This window comes from Leptodactylus fuscus, chromosome 4, assembly GCF_031893055.1.
Source record: "Leptodactylus fuscus isolate aLepFus1 chromosome 4, aLepFus1.hap2, whole genome shotgun sequence".
NCBI classification, from domain to species: domain Eukaryota; kingdom Metazoa; phylum Chordata; class Amphibia; order Anura; family Leptodactylidae; genus Leptodactylus; species Leptodactylus fuscus.
The window spans coordinates 149,365,112-149,382,232 of NC_134268.1; the positions used below are offsets into that span (position 1 = coordinate 149,365,112).

At 38.4% G+C, this 17,121-nt stretch overlaps 1 pseudogene; it reads left to right on the top strand.

Moving 5' to 3' along the window:
* The first annotated feature begins 6,559 nt into the window (after window positions 1-6,559).
* Window positions 6,560-7,560, top strand: LOC142201095 (uncharacterized; annotated as a pseudogene).
* The last annotated feature ends 9,561 nt before the right edge of the window (window positions 7,561-17,121 follow it).

Below are 17,121 nucleotides of genomic sequence, written 5' to 3' on the forward strand. Positions count from 1 at the left end.
GGGAGCGCCCTAGACCCAGTACAAGTGGTGGGTGACAGAAGGATACTGTCCGTGGTGAGCTACATGCGGGATAATAAATGGTATTGACATTGATGGCATTTGGCAGCACTGTAAGTGACCGACTTCTTCACCCCAAGTGTGAGAAGGAGCGCTATCGTAGATCCTTCCTCCCAACCACGATCAGGCTACATAATCTACATCAGACCAAGCAAAGATCACGTCACACAGAGAACTAAATGATCCTGAGGTTTTCCTTCTTTCCCCTAGCTGCTATGTGTCTACTTCTGTAATATATTACTGTGTATTATCCTGTATCTGTATTACTATGCTGCTGTAACACACTGAAATTTCCCCACTGTGGGACTATTAAAGGATTATCTCATCTTATCTTATATACTTAGGTTGATGCAGCTGCTGATCCAAATTTACTGATTACAATTTTCAGCCTCACCCCTAACCTGCTCAAGAATGTCTATAAAACTCCAAGACTACCCAGTTGGACTACTGTAAATGATCATGGTCCACCCCCCAGTGCACCAAATGCCTCAATGCATAAGAATTCAAAATTGTTTTGGGTTTTTTTCAAATAAAAAAGTGATATACCTAACAAGGGTATGATGTTAAATATGTCTGGGGGATGTGGTAGACTCCTTTTAATTTCTACTTTACGTTTATTTACTTTGCAGTGACTTTTGTGATATGATTTCATGCTGCAACAAGTTATTGGGTTCAAGCTTCAGTTTGCTACATTTGTGTGTTTAGTCATTTCTATTTAGAGATGATAAGACAGTGGTTTGTATTATTTTGATGAAAAAATATTTAGAAAAATTGTTTTTTTTTCTTTAAATTAGAATTAAAAAAACAACAACATTTTTTGCTGTGTTAACCTTTCACATAATAATATATAGCAATATGTATTTAGCTCTCAAAGGAGTCTATTTTCTTTACAGTAACTACTTTATTCTTCAATGTAGCTGCCAGAATGCATTATATGGAGTTTATTTTGGACAGAAGGATTTCTCTTCCCTCAAATGCATTAATGTAGTTGGCAGGATATGTCTTTAAGAAATGTGCTTGAAATTAAAACATTAAAACTGAAAACTTTGGTGCTTATACTGTTTTCAGTTGAAATGTTTGATTTAGGGGTAAATCCCAGATACTGTATGACGTTCTATGTAGCTTTGCACATGGTGCAAAAACTTGGCTCTAGAGAATATTCCACAGTTTCATCACTATAAATAATTATGGCATAGGATCACAACAGAATTTCTAAAATGGATTAAAATTATTTTAAGCAAATGCTTTCAAATTCTCAATATGTATTCCTTGCCTGTCACAGCTAAAATTTGTGATTTTACAGTAGCCTTACTTCCACAACCAGCTAAAGAGTAGCAGTTCAAATTTTAGGCACTGCTAGCATTGGATACCAAATTGCAAGTGTGGTATTATTAATTTACTTGTATAGCACCAATATATTCCACAGTGCTTTGTCCCATATACGGATCAAACATACATTCCCCCATCAGTTTGTCTTTGCAGTGTAGGAGGAAATCCATGCAAACAGAGGGAGACATACAAAGCCCTTGCAAATTATTCTTGCCTGGATTTGAACCCAGGACTCCGGCGCATTAAGGCTGCTAACCACTGAGCCACTGTGCTTCTCTGTGTAAAAAAAAAAAGAATATATTCTCTGCTTAGGCAATGTGAAGTAAGGATGATCTAGAAAATGTGAAGTATGGAAGAGAAGAGATGGCAATCTCTGAGATAAGATATATTTTTGATGGTGGAATTTTTTTATTGAAAGGAACTTTGATACAAAACAAACAGGGAGAAGAGGAAGTAGGCAGAGGAAGATTCGGGTTCTAATCCGTCTATCCATGCTGACAGATGATGGCTGTCTGACACTGTACCGAAAGATTGAGACAAACAGGAATCTAAGGACCACACATTTTTCTTGACATTCTGTAATTGCCACTCCTTAACCTCAGAAGCTATTGCATCTGCTCCCATACAGAGAATAATACAATTCATCTCTTTTCAACTGGCAGACAATCCAGGCACATTGACCATCTATTACACAGTTTTCTTCAAATTCAGTAGTTGCCACTTACCGTTGCCACACTGTTGACATCATAAGAACTATATGACATTGCCATTGCTTCTTCCAATACTGATGCCTTATTGTGGGGCATGGTATTGCCTTGTTGTGGGGTGGGTGGGGATTGGACCCGGGGGCATTTTTTTACTTCAAGGAACACACCATAGTGCAATGCCCATGATCAGAGTGAAAACTGATCGTGGACATTAGCTCCAGGTAGCTATAGTGGCTGCTCTGCAGCAGGGTGGCTGCCATTTTCAAAGACTGTACTAGTCTATCATAATTGTACTGTGGATGTTGGCAAAGGGTTATTAATTTGTCAATCATTTGGGTCTGTAAATTAGATATCCTTATGGTCTGTTGCAAGCAAAATCTAGGATTGCATGCCGTATACTCCTCCAGTTCTCGTACAAATTACAGCATGTCAGATTTTGGCCCTCTCGGACCTAACCATTGGCATGTTACTGGAAATTTGCTTATTTCAAGATTTTGGCCCTGTTGTTACCTCATGGACTCAGACTTGGCTTAGATGTTCACTTTCCTGATTTATCTTCCTGGTTCTGATCTGCATTGTAAGGTATCGTGTGTTCTGATTTTACCTCAGTTTGTGGAGTGTTTATTTCTTGTACCGGGGAAGGCATTTGGATGTCTGGGATATATCTGCTGTATAGGATTGAAACAACTAGTTCTACTTGTTATAAGCAGGTCTGAAGCATCCGCAGCACTGTGCAGAGGCTGCCAGGTCTCTCTCTATCCTGCGTTCCTGAGTCCCCTGCTTCCGGATCATGGGAGGCAGGCCTGAATCTCCGCAGCATTGAGGAGGGCTTGCCGGTCTCCTCCTGAGCTGGCCAGGGGACTACTGGTCCTAGCTAGTCAGTTGTACTCTTTGTTCTGGTAGTAAGTGTTTCTCCTGTCCTGATTGCCTGAGTTCTGACCCCCTTGCTTTCACCTCTGACCTTGACTTTGCCTCCTGATTTGCATACTGTGCCTACTCATGTTTATGACCCCAGCTTGCTTCTAGACCTCTGCTTCCTGAACACCGTTTTTATACTGCTCTACCGCTCTTGTTACCGACTCGGTGTACTTGATGTTCCCTTTGGATTTTCCACTGTACTGTGCTGCCTTGGTCTTGTTGACCATACAACTATGCTTTGACGCCCTGCTGTCATCTGCAGACCACCCACCACAGCCTTCTGAATCCTTGCAGCTGCACCATTACCCAAGGCACCTACTGCTAAGAGTTCTCAGTGACTGGTTCTACTGGGATTTAGGGTGCGCTGTGTGTTTGGGGTTTCCTGACCTGTACCACTCTGCCCAGCAGTGCCGCCAAGTCCATCCCCACCAACTGGGTGCTCTGGTGAACACCATTGTGGGGCTAGAGTTGGTGTGGCCCGGGGGTGTTAGACATACAGTGCCGTGTTAACCATTTTGATCAGCGTATCTAGTAATGGTTCTCACTATTGGTTCAGATCTGCATTTGTTATCCTAACACTGTTGCTCTCAGCCAGTTCCTACAAATTCTGATATTTGTTCCAGAGATTCTATCATAGTACAGTATATGTTTATCCGTAAGCCTTTCTCTATATTTTCAAACTCTTTTATGATGTCAATTGTGCCTTAAGGATTGCTTGCATATTTATCCAATGGCTGGTTCCTCCTCCATAAGTAGAGCTATCAAATGGAGTGAACTCTCTGTAACCTCTCTTTCCCACTTGGCTAACAGTGCTGGAGATCTCAGTGTACTGACTGACCCATTTCCATTCCCCTAAGACAAACACATGTGCGGAAAATTTAAATGTTATGGCTTTCAGAATATGGTGATCGAAAAGCAATTTTTAGGTGTTTTTATTGTGAAAAAGTATTACCTTTATTCTGTGGGTCAATACAACAATAGTCAATTTTATAAATCTTTTTAATATTATAACATAGAATACTATTATTATTATTATTATTATTATTATTATTATTATTATTATTATTATTATTATTATTATTATTATTATTATCATCATCAGTATACTCTTATTGAAAGCTAGAAAAATTAAACCCAAGCCTCACAAAATTGCTAAATGACAATTTTATTTTCTACCCACATCCCTTCAAAAATAATAATAGTTTACAAAATCGTTCCATTAAAAAGTCCAACTTATATTGCAAAAAACAAGATGTCATATGGCTATTATGATAGAAAAATAAAAAAAAGTTAAGTCTTTTGAAACGCATTGATAGAAAAATGCTGCTGGAGTCTAGATTCTAAACTGGGCTATGTGCTTAAGGGGTTAATTCCTATAGATTTAGAATGAAATGTCATAAAAGCTCCTGTAGGTGTAATGTGTAGGTATCCCAATACATTTGTCCATATGTGAAGTTGTCTGTATGAAGTTTTGGATGGATGACCTGGTTTGTAACTCATCTTTCTGTAAGACAAGTATATTATTAGTATTATAAAAGGTAGCTCCATGAATAACAATGAGATTTAGCAGGAGTTGTGGAGGAGCTGCTGGTGTCACTCATCAGAAATGAAGACATCCTTGGGATTCTTTAAAACATAAATCAATTTGTCAACTAGATTATTACTCATTACTTGACCTCTTGCATATGTATTATGTATTTTCATTAATTATTTTGCTCTGGTTTCAGTGGGATTGCCTAGCTAATAGTGTGTAATAGGCCCTAAACATACACAGGAGATAAGATATATGGAACTGTTTACTTTGAATTCTTTTTTTCCAGCTTTTTAGTAAATGGTCACTAAATTTTCAGACAACTTAGGAGGCGTTCAGACTACCGTCTGGATTTCGTTATAAAAGTGTCCATTAAAAAAACAAAAAAACACAGGCACCTAAAATAACAGACACAAACGGAAAGTAACAATTTCATGGATGCTTAGGTGTCTGTTTTTTATTAACGAATATGTTAAACACATCTGTTAATAATACGTGAAAAACGGACACAAAACTGTCAGTTAAGGTCCGTTTTTGTCTCTTTGGTTTCAGTCCATTTTTTTAGTGTTTATTTGGTTGCCCTAAAACTGAATGATGGCAGAGGGAATATAAAGGTAAGAAGAAGAGCTGAAAATTCAGTCTGGAGCCAACTTTGGATAAGTAGAAGAAGCCAGAGGAAGCTTTGAAACGTCACATTCTGTCATCATTATGAGTTAGCCATTAAAAAAGGTATCACCTACTGAAGACTTGCAAGTTTTTTTAATTTTTTTTATTTCTGTGTTCCAGTGCTACTTGTGCTGCTGCTGTAATTTTTAAAAATGATACCGCCATCTTTGCCTTTTGACTTAGAGTTGATCAAGCTGAGGATGAAGTGGAAAACAATTGCCAGGTAGAGACAATAACTTAGGCAACGTTTCTGGCTTCATCCCATTACATCTGCCTGTGTAACTAGGGGGGTCTATTCCAGTCTTTATGGAGATCTGCACCAACATCCAGAGAAGCTCTATGACTACCAGTGTATGAGTATTTCCACCTTTGATGAACTTCTTCAATGCTGTCAACCAGACTCTAGAGCAGTCTTTCTCAAAGTGGGCGATAACGCCCCCTTGTGGGCGCTGGAGGCCTATAGGGGGGCAGTAAAGGGCACAGAGAAGATTGGGGGGCGTTGAAGCGGTTTAGGGGGGTGATGGCTAATTTAAAGGGGTGGTATCATAACAATGATTCTATCTATACTGCTTATTAATGTGGATTTAAGACTTTTCCTAAATACACTGCTTCAGCAAAACTGCTTTGTTTGTGCACTATCTTACTTTATTCACTTCATTATGGACACTAGCACCTGGCCCCCTTCTCATTGCTGAGGGAGCCACATGACCTAGCTCCCTGCTGTGTGGGGGGAGAGAGGGGGGGCTGAGTGTACGGAGCCAGCCTGTGTCTGCACCACACATACACATCACATACACATCACCTAGCTCCCTGCTGTGAGATAGAGGGGGGTGTGTGGAATAAGTGCTGCTTTCTTATATAAAGCAGTCTAAATCCTACTGGGCTAAAGGACCTGGTCTCTCTGTTCACTAGGATAAAGCTTTATTATATAGAGCAGGCTGCTAGTGGGCAGAGCCAGGTCCTTTAGGAAACTCTGTACAAAGTAAATCCAAGTCTACAGGACCTTTTGATGACATCACAGGCCCTTCAGTCAACCCATAGGATCATGCTATGTGGTGGGCGGAGCTACACGCTAATTTGGGGGCGGGTCTAATTGACGCGAGTGAACAGGAAGAAAGAAGATTTTTAGGCAGCTTAGAAGGCAGATCAAGCTTCATGAGGCTACCCCTTTAAAATTGTTTTATTGCTGTTAACACAAACTTTACCGCTCCTTTACGCTTAACGCGCGTTTCCTCGTGTAACGCCATTTAGGGGACTAAGTAAAAAAAATTTGGGGGGGGGGCGCTAGAAAATAATTAATTCTCGAAGTGGGCGGTAGACAAAATAAGTTTGAGAACCTCTGCTCTAGAGGCATGAAACCAACTTACAGAGAAATGTAACACCAGAGGAGGACTTTATAGTTAAACTTTGATGAGCATGAACATTGTATTTCCACTGTATATGTTTCTTTTTCTTTCTTTTTTTTGTCAAGGTATCTGGCAACAGGCAAGACCTTCTCCTCCATGCACTTCCAGTTCCGTCTTGGCAAGTCAACAATCTCCAACATCGTCTGAGATACTTACCAGGCCCTGTGGAATATGCTGCATGATGAATTTATCCCACATCCAAAATTCAGAACAATGGAAGGACATTGCAGACAAATTCTGGGAGGAGATACATTTTCCAACTTGTGTAGGAGAAGTTGATGGAAAGCATATCCGCATTCACAAACCTGCAAGGAGTGGCTCCCTGTTCTTCAGGTAGAAGTACTTTTCGATTGTTCTGATGGCCATTGTTGATGCCTAATATCTTTATATAGCTATGGACATTTGGTCACATGACCACACCAATGACTCCAGAATGTTCAAGGACCCTGCAATGGGATGGAGACCATATTCTTGAAATTTTGGATTGCCAGCAGCAAAGCCATTTCCTGAAACTGATGGACCTCCTATGCTATTTTCAGTTGTTGCCAATGAGGCCTTCCAGATGTGTCGAAGCCTTCTCAAACCATACTCCAGTTGTGGATTCAGCTACCAGAAAAGAATCTACAACTACAGACTGTCAAGAACCAGGCATCTTGTGGAGTGTTCGTTTGGGATCCTCGCTTCAAAAAGTATTTTCAACACTGTGATCTAGCTACACCCAGAAGTTGTGGATGATGTAGTGAAAGCCTGTGTGGTCCTCCATAATCTGCTGACAAGAGATACTTTGTCAGTTGACACCTAGGAACTGAAGTCTGGGTTATATGGCCTTGACTCATCTGGCCCAAGATCAACAGTTGCTGTCTGACACATGAGGGAAAATTTTGCAGCATATTTTCTTTTCAATGAAGGTTGGGTGGACTGGCAGGATGGCAGAGTGTACATTTTTCATTGGACCTTTTTTTTTTCAGTTAAATGTGCTGAAAAGCCTCAATGATTAAATTTCTGAGCACTGAAAATGAAAGCCTTTATTCCTCAGCATGCAAATTGCTCCATTTTCAATGCTTGCAACTGCTACTGCATTTATTAAAGCCATTTTAGTGACCTTTGCCTTCGGAGTATACTCAGAGTTGTATCATCATTTTTGATCAAGTCACAGATGTGAGAACAGTTATAAGGTATCATAGTCTCTTAAGGCTTGTGCTTAGCCACAGCTCCTTGCTAGGGTGCCCCCCTCCTCTTACTCCCTGAAGTTGGGAATCAGCAGACTAATCTTTATCTGAGAAAGAGGAATTCCTTTCTTTGCCTTAGAAAGCTGTGTCCCTACTTGGTTCTGGAGGTCAGGCCATGGTCACTACTTCCCCTCTTCCTCTCTCTGGACATCAGCAAGGACCGAAGATCCGTGGCAGGGGATCCGTGCTCACTGGTGATGGAGATAAGGCGCAAATTCTTTATTGTGGTAAATATAAAACAGATAGGCACTCAGTGCGTTCGGTGTCTTTCTCCTTTTGTCTTACCTTCCTCTCTCTGGGTCACTACACCCCCTTCTTCTCTCTGTTGCTTGGCCACAACAACGTAAAACAATGCTCTGCAAAGTGGGGCCTTAGTCTTAAAGTAGTTAGATATTGAATTGTTATAGGGACTCTTCCGTCAACTGATGCCAAGAAAAAAATTGCACTGGTTCTCGAAGCAGAAAATATTCCAAGAGCCTGACATGAATACCAAGAAAGAGGTTTCCCAGCAGGATATTTGTGAGTGCCTCCTCTGGTTTGGTTTCATCCCATAGTGCATTCTATTGTCATCTTTTCCACAGGTTAGCAATGAAGATATACCTAGGAATTCACAAGCTATTAGACCTAGAATTATTATTATTGTTATTATTATTAGTGTTTATTTATATAGCACCATTAATTCCATTGTGCTTTACATTTGAGGGTACATACAATACACAAAATATACAAAACAAATATAATACTAACAATGATCGACTGGCACAGTGGGGTAGAGGGCCCTACTCACAAGGGCTTACAATCTATAAGGGAAGAGGGATAGAGACAGAAGGTGACCTTCGCCAACTAGCCACCATATTTATTTGGTCCAGTTTTAATTATGGCCAGGATTTCTGCCACAGTAGCTCTTCTGTGGGACTAGATTAAAAGGTTAGCTTCTGCCAAACAGGAAGCTTTGGGCACCATGACCCTGTCACCAGCTCACTAGATACCATTTCTTAGGCAATTTTGGTAGATTCTAACTACTGCATAGTAGGCACTCCCCACAATGGAGTAGAAAATGAAGATGAATTTGAATTGGATATCCACCTTATACTCCTCTTCATTTTCTGCTCCCTTCAGTTGAATGAGTCTAATCTGCAGGGAGTCTAGAGACACAGATCGCAGAAAAAATTTTCTTAACTGGGGATTCATGGATGAGGGTCTTCTCAAAGGGTGGTCTTCTAGGAGGTTTCACTGTATTTAGTTACACCTACCAGGGTATGACACCAAATCAAAATCTATTTTTTTTTGCCATAACGCTTTAGTCCACTGTAAAAGGCAGTCCAAAAATGTGAAAAAGAGTGATCCAATGTTTTCGTAAATTTTTTTTGCAGCATTGTCAATATTTGCAGTGAGGATAAGGCCCCACGTTGTAGAAACACTGCTTTTTTGCTGCCGATTTTGCTGTGTTTTTTTTTTTTAGCCAAACCTAGTACTGGCTACAGAAGGAATGGAGAATATCTTGAAAGTACTTATTATACCTCACCCTTCGGCTCAATCCACTCCAGGCTTTGGCTCAAAAAATACAGCAAAATCTGAAACAAAAAAAGCTGCTTTTCTGCAACATGGGGCATTAAGCTGAATAAATTATGTTAATTATGGCTACAACCTGCTCCACAAATAGAGTCCCTACATGGCTCCATCAACAAAATAGTAAAAAAGCTGTAGGTGTCAGAATATGGTGCAAAATGGATATTTTGTTTTTTTAAAATTGTGCTTCTTTTACATGGACACTCTAAAAAAATTAATAAAAGCTAATCAAAACATTATATTAACCCCAAATGCTGCCAAATAAAACTACAGCTCATCATGCAAAAAATAAGCCCTGATATAGCTATGTAAAAAAGTTATGCATTTTGGATGGCAGGGAAGGAAATTATGAAGAAAGTCGCTGAACATTAACTTTCAAACTACTCTGCATTCTTAAAGGGTTAAAGTGCATTTTGTAAGTGCTGTTTCTGGAAATTACCCCATTGAACTCTTAAAATGTAAGAGAGATACATTGTCTTTGGATTTTCTAAATGCTTTCAAAAACATTCAAATAAATAAAAACTAGCATTATAAAGCCAACAAAAAGATGGATGAGAGATTGTCTATACAGTAGCAAGTTCTGCATCAATGACCAACATTTACGTCTTTCTTCTTTCTTTCTCTTTCTCACTTTCTTTCTTTCTTTTTTCTTTTTCTTTCGTTCTCTTTCTTTCTTTCTTTCTTTCTTTCCTTTTTCTCTCTTTCTTTTTTCTTTTTCTTTCTTTCTCATTTCTTTCTTTCTCTTTCTTTCTTTTTTCTCTTTTCTTTCTCATTTCTTTCTTTCTCTTTCTTTCTTTTCTTTTCTTTCTTTCTTTCTTTCTTTCTTTCTTTCTTTCTTTCTGTCTTTCTTTCTGTCTTTCTTTCTTTTTCTTTCTTTCTTTCTTTCTTTCTTTCTTTCTTTCTTTCTTTCTTTCTTTCTTTCTTTCTTTCTTTCTTTCTTTCTTTCTTTCTTTCTTTCTTCCCTTAGCTAAATGTAAACCAGCTATCTACTGTAATTGCGACCTTTGAGTTGTCAGTGAGTTGTTTCGGGAAGTTTCCGTTTACTCCCATGCATGGCTAAATTGGAGGTAATTGCACAGAATTAGAATCTGAAGTAACTACTGAAGTTAGGGGTGGGGGTGATAGCATATGGAAGTGACTTTATTTCAGAAGCAATGAGAAAAAACATTACACCTTTGGGAGGAAGCATGGTTTCCCCTCTCAACATGTCACCTTTTGATCAAGATTGATTATGCAGAGTTCAATAGGAAAAACATCAGTTGTGGTAGTAGGCCAAATATCTTCCTGAACTCTAGTCATGTACAGAATAACTGATCACGTCACCCTAATACTGTGTTTGTGTAGGGTAATACCAGGGAGTTTGCCATGTCCTTTGCTTTTTCAGTTATTAAGATGTTCTATCGGGAGATGTCTCTGGTCAGCCTTGCTTTATCCAGGTTCTCGCTCTGCTCTTCTTAACAATGTGTGTCTGTCCGGCCTCGGCTCACTGATGAAGGGTGTGTCAATAGGTCCCTCTTTTGTGAAACATCTTGTGTTTAAATAATCTTTCCAAAATCAACAAACAATATGGAATGCTGGTCATTCACAATGAAATATAATCTGTGGAAGGGGGAGGGCAGGAGCCATCTAAGTCTACAGCAAGCTTTTGTCAAGCCATAATTTACAAGACATTGACTAGAAATAACATTTAAATTGGTTTTAAGCAGCTGTAAAATTGTAAAATATTGGAAGAGCTTCAGAGTCAAGCAGCGTCTCTCCTTTCTGAAGGAAGGAAAAGGGGGTGACTCAGGTCAAGCATACCACATAGGACAATTTATCTTAAAAATTCACTCTGATAGCATCTGTTATGTCCACTCTTCCAAGAAAATGCATGTTTCCGATTATGAACCCCTGGTGTTTTATTTATTCAATTCTTTTACAACTCATCTGAAGTATCAATTTCCCTGGGCTGTCAATAACATTCTGACACATTGTACATTTATTTTTACTGCTCACCCTTATTTGACTATTGTTAGCAGAACGAAATATGTTTTTATCATTAGGTCATACAGCCAAACCACAAGTGACCACTGATCTGATTTTTATATTGATGGATTGACAGGGTCATTGCAATGTATGGAAAAGAGATAGCAAGTTTTCATACAGAAATGGGATCAGTTACCAAGATTATTTAGCAGATATGTATTTAATATGATTTATAGAAGCAATGTATTACAGTTTTATCAGAGATTATAAGAACTCAGTGTTTGTGGACAGTTCACCTGTTAATATGTGGTTGGGGTTCTGGGTGGACAGCCGAAACCTGCGCAAGCAGATGAAAATCATATAAACTTTATGCAGATGTTGCTTTTGTTGGACTTCCCAAAAAGACCATGCCTGTAACTATGACAAAGGGAAAGGTTTTACTGTACTACTAGCATATTGATGGATTCTGTAAAGTAAGTGCAGTAAGACTGTGGAGTTCTCTGCCAGGAAATACATTAGCTGATTCAATAAATACATATAAAATGGGTCTGAATACCTTCAGCTATGTAAACAAGTTGAGGCAAAGGCCACATGTGTCGTCCCACAGCAAAAAAGCGCTACGGAAAAAACTGCATCACAGTTCTTCTTGCAGTGCTCTAGACAAAAAAAGAGGTTTCCTCTGCAAACTTTCTGGTTTTGGAAATTGTGGCGTGTCCACAGTGCAGTTTTTAACGCAAAGTGGGCATGGGATTTGCTTATATCCCATCCACTTTGCAATGACACACCGTGTTTTTTCCAGCGCCATTTACGCCACGTGGGGCCCCCAACTTAAAGGTTTAGAGATACTGAATTATACGGTAAGTAGCTCTTCAGCGATACAAGTAAAATAGAGCAATAATTCAAAGGAAATGTTTTGCCTACATAATATTACTAATGCCTACCAGCCAATGAAATGATCCTCTTTTCTTCCAATTTTCTGATGGCTCTTTTTTATTATATTTTCTGTATACAATTATGGGTGCAGCCATAATTGCTAACAACATTGCTAAGTTGCTAACAACATTCAGAGATATGTTTCAGAGCAGTTGCATTATTTTTCATAGTGATGATAATGGGATGATCTCTATGGAACAGGCAGTATTAGTCAGTGGGAAAACTGTAAGATTGCAGGTTTAAAAAATATATATAGTCTCATGAAAAAGTTAAAAAAAATCATAAAAATTCTTCAAATATGGTTAAAATAAAACTTGTTTTAAATAGTAGGTCACGACACGTTCCTTTGAAACTCTTCCATCCCCTTATGTGTTAAAGCCTACAAAGTTACATAAGTTATCCTCTGTTTAAATCACGCTAGCATTCTGTGTGTGTTTCATGTGTATTCCTTTCATCAATACTAAAAAATTAATAAAAGCACATGTCATAGTTGTTTCCAAGGGTTACTGGATATTTGCAGGAAATGATCCACCCTTCCCCTCCATGTGTTTTCAAGCTGGGGGAAAAAGCTTGCTGGTGGATTTCTTATTAGTTATTACTAGAGATGAGCAAACAGTGAAATGTTCGAAGTTCGATTTGAGTAGCTGCTCAATACTCGACTGTTCGATCGAACATCGAACCCCATTATAGTCTATGGGAAATAAATACTCGTTTAGGGAGAAATGACTATTCGACTCAGGAGTGTCACCAAGTCCATTATGACACCCCAGGAAATGATGCCAACACACTGGAATGCAACTGGGACAGCAGGGGTAGCATGTCTGGCGGCATCTAACATGCCCAAGTCATTGTATTACGTCAGGATCCGTGTCAGCTTGCGATATGCTTGAGCTGACTTTTCCCCACAGGAATGCATTGACCAGCATTGATTGTTCGAATGTCATACAGAGTACAGCATTCGGCCAATCAATGCTGGTTCTGTCAGAGGCTCGTCTGTGAGGAGGCAGGGTCTAAGTCGGACCAGAATGGAGACTGCTGTGGACCGATTTTAGATTCCACCTCTTCTGCCTCCTCACAGACGATCCTCCAGCAGAACTAGCATTGATTGGCCGAATGCTGTACTCTGTATGGCATTCGGCCAATCAACGCTGGTCAATGCATTTCTATGGGAAAAAATTCAACTCGCGCATATCGCAAGCTGAGAGGGATCCCGACCAGGTAGAGCCTCAAAGAGCTGGGTGAGTGTTTTTCCCCCCTAAATAAAGGTAATCCCTAGCTAACCCTGCCAGTACATCTGTCCCTGTCTCACAATCACATAGTTCACAGTCTCATATGAACCGGATATTAAATCCACTGTTCATATAAATTGGATGTCACCTGAATTAGTCAGCCAATTACTTTTTCCAATTTTTTTTTTTTTTTATGCCTCCGTTGTCGTAGTTCCTGTCCCACCTCCCCTGCATAGTTATTGGTGCAAAAAAGTGCCAGAGAAGGTGAGAGGGGAATCGAATTAGCGAGTTTGCCACCTGGTGTTCGACTCAAATCGAACATCTCGAACAGCCTGATATCCGATCGAACATCCACTCGATCAGATGCTGTTCGCTCATCTCTAGTTATTACATAGAGCATTGGCCCAGCAATATTAACATCATTACAGTCTCAACAATAATAACATATCTCTATACTGTACGGATGTGAACAGGCCATATATCCAGTATGTAAGGAGCTCACTGTCTCCTCAGAACAAGCCAGGTGAATGGTAAGAAAGACACGTGATATAGTGTAGTTTTTGATGAACTATTGGAGAGAAAGTGGTCCATATACTGTTGTTGAATATGGGTTTTCTGGTGCACCATATCTGTCCCTGAGGATGTAGACATGTTGGAATGACAGCTCTTTTTGTTTTTAGTTTCTCTACCTCTTTTATTGCTATGTAACCTAACAGGGCGAATGAATAAGAGTCACTTTGAACCAAAAAATCTTTTTAAAAGGAATTTATATTTACCATATATGAACTTTCAATTTTTGACTTATTACTTTTTAGAAAGTTATTTCTAATACAGGTAGGTTTCAGTTATTTGCCAGAACCTCAGAAATGGAAATAGTAACCAGATGTTTGTTACTCAATCACGCAAAAACGGCTGAACGGATTTGAATGAAATTTGACACATAGATAGTTTGTAACCTGGATTAACACATAGGCTATCCTGGTAAATGACATGGCTTCACGACTGTTATGAATTTATGTTCACATACAATATTAAACTGCTCTTGCAGCAGCTTATCTCACACACAGCTAAGTCCATTGTGTACATGTATTTGCATATTATCTGATGTGCTCCAGGCAACAACACACAGACAAAGTCGCGGGCAGAGGCTAGTTAAATTAATAATGGAGCAAAAGTTCTATGTCATGGAATTAGAATAGCTTGTTCTCTGCATTTATATAGAGCAACCATGTAATACACATTTTAGCTCAAAAGAAAGGACATCAAACCAACACTAAATATGTCAAGAGCTTCCCATAAATAGAAAAACACCCCATGACTCTATCATCTTCCCCTTGATAAACCATAAATCTACCTTGTCCTTATCCAGCAAGACACATCCCAAGGCTCATTTCTGGAATTTAAATGAGCTGTGCACTGATCCTTGAAGCCCTTCTACATAGAGAACTTCATCAATATATACTAAAGCTATTTATCAGGTACCGTCAAAAATGGGTATTTTTTCCATTTAACGTTTTAGGCGACTCTCTAATGATTTATCAAATATGGTTAAAAGACAGTTTATATACACTCAGGACCACAAGACTTTTGTAGTAAAGGTAAAGCCTGATGGAAAAAAGTTACAATATCATTTGTTGAATTTAGCGATATAGTCCCTATTTTTCCCAAACTAAGGGCTATAGTTCCTGAATTTCTTTCATCATTGTCCCTGCTGTACACGGGTCCCAATAAAAGATACCTTACATGCAGCTGAAGAAAATTATGACTCATAATGAAAATGAAATATTATACACTTTGCCCTATAAAACCTCTTTATTTCACTTGCTTATATAGCACCAACATATTCCACAGTGCTTTGTACCTATTGCCCTCACTCACTAGTGATACTAATACATAATATTTTTAATTAAAAATTCATACATTGCGTAAGAACGGTAATTCTCCTCAATACGCTTGAACTGCTACATATCCTTACTGGCATTTCTGAGATTCGGAACACATGATCTCATTCTTGTGAACAGAAGATGTCATGTAATATATAAATATCCTGGGGACTGATGGGAAATAGTTGATGTTGTATATATACACTGTTTATACTAAAGCTGTAATACTATTTATTACTCATTGGTTGCCTGTAATTGGTTCTTTACAATTTTTACTGGAAAAAATATACAGTAATGTTATATATTTAGGGAATGTGATTTATGTTCTCAAAAGTTGGAAACCTAAACCTATTGGTAATTTATACCCTACAGTATCTTTAACTGCAAAACAACCTGTCCCCAATTGTCATCCTAAGCTGCTAGGTTACTATATTAATATAATATTAGTTTATAAAGTGGGATACTCTGCATCCTTTATGGAAAATCATGGACTAAAAACGAATAACTTAATTTCTTCTTAAAAATAGACACGCTTTATATACTTTAATCAGAAATAAAATAATTATTTGATAGTCAAATATAATAAATAATTACAGAATATACACAGACCACACTCACATGGCAGATGGGACTACACTATTCTTGATTGTAGAATTACAGCATTTCTGTATAACCTGTTTAGTAAGCAATATTGCAAAGACAAAATACGGTACTTTTTCCATGATCAATAATATTGAAAACACAAGTATTATACTTATGACACTACTATCAAATTTCATGGCAAACCCATTATGGATATAAGTCTCATAGAGAGTAATGGAGGTGTTATCTGGTGCACAAGTTGTGCTTATTTGGTGCATGGTTATTTGTGGTTAAAAAAAAATGTCCCAAAAAATTGCCATTTTCTCAATTTTTCGACCTGCTCACTACTTTAGAGAAAAGTGAGTAGAGCAGGGTGGGGGTGAGTTCCGTTGGTGAGAGCTTAGCCCAAATGATTTACTATAACTCACACTAGAAAATTGTTGACTTAGACCTGAAATCTATACAGTTCCGGCTAGATTTAATTTCTGCATCTTAAGACTACCTTGAACTTTTAGGATCTCTTAAAAATTATGTTGTATCTGTTAGCACTCTTAATATTATGACCAGCACAATATAAGCCAGTCTTAATAAATTACACCCTATTGAATGTGAGTTGCTGAATTATATTAGTTTTCAAGAGCAACAGTAAAAAAAATAAATAAAAAAAATAATAATAATGGGTAAATTGATGGGAGATTGGATAAAGCAGGAATGGCCCAAGACTGGTGAGTTACATTTTTCTATGTTTGACAGTAATAGCACAAGATATATGTGGCTGTTTATGTGAAAAGGGCCCACACTGTCAATATGGAGTTCTTGGTATCATTGTAACGGTTATGGTGTAACATTGTCCGAAACAGCAAAAAATTTTTTATTGAAAGCACAATTACGAGAAAAAAAGTGAAAAACACAACATTTTTGCATAAAACAAAATTGTGATTTTTTTACCCAAATATGTTTTGGACTATTTTCTCTATAATTAGTATCGACGATCTGGGCCCTTTTCACGTAAACAGCCACATATACTATAACATATATTTAGGCAGTGAGGTCTGAGGCATTAAAGAGGTTGTCCAGGAATGTGAGCAACCTCTGGAATGACTGGGGTCGAAATAAA